Below are 4,180 nucleotides of genomic sequence, written 5' to 3'. Positions count from 1 at the left end.
CGCTAGCAGCTCCCCCGCAGCTCCCGAGCAGCCGTGATGTCACCCAGCGGGCTCAGGTGAGCCCCTGCATGGTTTCTCCCTCTCTCTTTGTTTCCCTCCTCCCTCTCCTGCTCTTAGGAAAGATCCAGGAGGACGCTGGCTGCTTCCTGTTCTGCCCTCCCACCTGACATCTGGGAGAAGAGTTGATTGGAGCCTGGTTGCCCCTCCACCTGGCTGGTTCCAGGGAGGCCTCTTTATCAGCCACTCCCCTGCTTTGTTCTGGGTCTCTCTCTCTCTCTCTGGCGGCCTGCTGAGCAACATACTCTGAGAAACCACTTTGTAAGATCAACTTATTTGGAAGTGGGAGGTGGTCGGTTGAGGTTAGATTGGGGTACCCCACACCTTACATCACGTAGTCTTCTTTTGTATACCACACTAGTTTATGGGTTGGTGCCATCCTTGTACGTTTTTGACAACCTTGATGAGTTAGACGGGCAGGCCTTTTGCTACTTGTGTTTCTTGTGTCAGGAAGATTTCAGTTAGGCCTTGTTTTGATATGTTAAGTTAATTTGTTTGGCACAATCCCCTCACGGCCTACCTTCCCTCCCACTTTGTACACAACTCTTGTTGTTTTGATCACCCCTTTGTGAAATAAATAATTCTTGCACTTATAATTTTCCACTTGGCTGTTTGTGTTATTCCTTGTGTTGCCGCAAGGAACGTAACATACTGTGAAGACTGTATGGTGACTTGTTTGTTTTATGTTTTGTATACTCTGACACAGTTTTCACGGTGCTCTGGTGAACGTGACGACGCTGCTCTCACTAAAATAAAAGACGCCTTAGGCATCAGTCGAGACTCTCTTTGGGGATCCAAGGGTTGCTACACTGATGAAGCATACAACTGATGAGGTAATCATGAAGGAGAAGATGAAACAGACCTTCACCCATCGCCAAGCAATGGTTCACAATCCAGTGAAGTCCTCTGAAATATTCACCACCTTTCCAAGACTTCCTGACATCGCAGGAATGGTGTGTGGCTCTTGAAATGAAACATAACTAACCCTTTTACAGCTGAAGCCGATTCTAAAAAAAAAGGCTTCTAAATCCTGTTTTCTGAAAAAACTTTCTGTCAGGGGTTCTCAAACCATTCCATGACAAGGACACCAAAAATGATGTGTAATTGGCCACGACCCCCATCTGAAAATGTTGTTTCAGGTCCCCCCAGAAGCAAAGATATGAATTCAAAACGTGTGCCCTCAAAGAATCTATCAAAGATTTGTGCCACCTTTTCACTATTAGATCCACGTGAACTTGTATCATGTATATGCTTGACTTATAAGTACACATGAGTTCAAAGTATCATGAACAGATAATACATAAGACAACAGAAAAACACTTCCTATCAATCTCAGCAACAGAAAGCATTTCCTGAAGCCACCTCTTGAAACATGGAGCCCTCCAGTTTAATCATTTGAATTCTTTAGCTGCAACCATGCCTGCTTGTAGAGCCTGTTTTTGAAAAGGAGGAAGAGTCCTCGTCCTGTCAGAGCAACCAAATACAGCAAAGTTCCAGTCTTGTTTGGAAAACCAATCCAATATATCCCACCAGAAGTTACTGAGAACAGGACAGTGCCAGAAGAAGTGTGCCATCGATCCTTCAGCACTACGACATCCATCATACGTGGGAGAAACAGATCCAAATATCTGACTAAGCCCAATTTTGGAAAAATGAAGTATACGCAAGACTTTGAATTGAATCAGTCTGTATCTCGAATCGATGGAACATTCCTGTACACTGACCAGGCTTTCCTCCCACAGTGCCTCTGACACTGGGACGTCCAGTTCTTTGGCCCAGGCCTCCCTGAGAGGACTGGCGTCTACTGGAATCAAAGGCAGTGACCAAGCGAGAAATCAAATGTTGGGAGTTCCACGTGAGAGAAGTAAATCTTCAAAGATGTTGCTCTTTGGTTTAATGGTGAACTCTGGAATATCCTCGCACACAATGATGCCAAAGTGTGTCTGAGGAAGGAGGTGTTCAGATTGGAGCTGAAGGAATGAAGCAGATTTGTTATCAACCATCTTCTCCAGTGGAACAGAGTCCTCTCTTCCTCCATTCCAGAAGCACACTGTCCATCATCGCTGGCTTGAACAAATGGTTCTATGATACAGGTGTGTGGATTGACACATCTGACATTCCAAGCAATTGTTTAATAAGATTCCAGATCTTCAGAGGGTTTCAAAGAATAAAGTTATGACCAAGTCATTTGTCAGCAGGCTGCGCTCCCCAGTAAAGCAGTGCAGGAAGAGAGGTCCCTGAAACTGACACAGACTGGATTTTCAGCCGGGACGGGGAGACAGCAGACCAGTCATCGCCAGGGGAGCCCCACTGTCCAGTTTTCTGATGAATCGTCCCTACTTGAAAGGGCTCAAGAATACACAAGTGGTATTCCTCTTGGTTTGACCATTTATTTTGAAGGGACCAATTTGGAGCAGGTAAGAGTCCTAGGATGGACAAGGAAATAAAAGGGTATATTTCAGTTCCAAGAATAATTTACATTTCCCTTCAACATGAGCAAAATCATGCTAATTATGCAGAGCCCAATTTACTTGTAAACAATACTTTTCTATTTATAATTTACACATTCGCACCATCGCATTCAAGTTTGACTATGAAGGAGGAGGCTAGTCATGCAATATGGACAGAATGATCATCAGAAATCCATGAAACAATGTTTCCAGGATCACTACATAAGGCTTGGCCTGGTCTAAGCTACTTTGTGATCTATATTATTGTGATTATGATTGTTGTTATTATTATTATTATTGTTATTATTGTGATTATGATTATGATGATGATGATGATGATGATTGTTATCATTATTATTATTATTATTGCTATTATTATTGTTATTATTGTTATTATGATTCTGATGATGATGATGATGATTATTGTTATTATCATTATTATTATTATTGCTATTATTATTGTTATTATTGTTATTATGATTCTGATTATTGTTATGATTATTATTATTATTAGGATTATAATTATTATTGTAATTGTTATTATTATTGTTATGATTATGATTGTTATTGTTATTATTATTGTTGGTGTTGTCAAGCATTAGCCAAATTAGCCACACACTATGAAACAATACATCATCATCATAGTCCTTTGAATTAGATGACACTTCATTGAATGCCTGCAGACTAGCACACACTATCAGACTACATTCCCCATAATCCTCTGCGACATCAGGAAACAAATTGGTGTGCTGTTTTCAAACTCTTGTTTCCAACTAAACAGCCAACAGCAACAGATGCACTTTGTGACACACATTGAGAACATGACCGCTGCATCAGTGGACTATGGACGACATCAAGTTGATTCAAATGTCTTCATTTTAAATTCACCAAGCAAACGCTCCACACTGGTGATGGGTGGATGAGGCGTCATGAAGCGTCATGAAGCGTCATGAAGCGTGTCGACACAATGACACACTGTGTTGATACTGTGTCACTGAATACTGACACCTGCTGGACTTTAAACTTCCCTGCAGGCTTGACAGACTGAACTGACACTGATTTGATGACCTGGTGTACACAATAATGTCATTGAAGTCTTTGCGTTCATATTGGATCATTCCATGTCTTTAAACAATGTGAAGATGTATCTTAATGTGAAAATCTAAGTGAAAATGTTGGTAATGAGGACGCTTGAGGACTTTTACAAATTTTTATTTCAAAAAATTCGTTTTTCTGACATTTTAAAATTAAGTCTGTTACGTTTTTTTGATAAAACTTCTCCAGCTGTCGAAAACACGGCACAGATGAGGCTGGAGTGCAAAGAAATTGTAGGGACAGCTGGTAGAGGTTTGGACAGATTGTCTTTTGGTTGGCCCAGTAACTCACTGGATCCTGGGCCCTGGAAGTACTGCCCTCTGCCAGGTATCTCTGCACCTCCTGGAAGGCATCAGCTGTGGCACTTTTTGTCTGCCTGCCCACTTCCATGTCCAAATGTTGTCAAAGGTTATCTCAAAAACAACAAACTGGCATTTTAGGACATGATTTCCCACAACAACAAACAATGCAGGTTCCTGTGGACCAAACAGCAGCTAAGAAGGTAGTGTTGGTGTCTCTGTTCCTCTCCAGAAGCACACAACTGTTGACAGAAGGCTTGGCTTTCCAAGAGAACACAC

General features: G+C 41.7%; 1 long non-coding RNA gene across 1 annotated transcript; it reads left to right on the top strand.

The window, feature by feature from the left end:
• Positions 1-814: 814 nt before the first annotated feature.
• LOC147260843 (uncharacterized) lies at positions 815-2,746 on the top strand. The gene is made up of 3 exons (XR_015116004.1): positions 815-890; positions 1,800-2,150; positions 2,256-2,746. It is a non-coding gene; the product is annotated as an uncharacterized LOC147260843 (long non-coding RNA).
• The last annotated feature ends 1,434 nt before the right edge of the window (positions 2,747-4,180 follow it).

The sequence above is a fragment of the Aulostomus chinensis genome, chromosome 5 (genome assembly GCF_037954235.1).
Source record: "Aulostomus chinensis isolate RoL2024-O1b breed Wild chromosome 5, RoL_Achi_v1.0, whole genome shotgun sequence".
Classification (NCBI taxonomy): domain Eukaryota; kingdom Metazoa; phylum Chordata; class Actinopteri; order Syngnathiformes; family Aulostomidae; genus Aulostomus; species Aulostomus chinensis.
The sequence above is the reverse complement of the archived record's forward strand: the minus strand, read 5'-3'. Positions and strand labels throughout refer to the sequence as shown.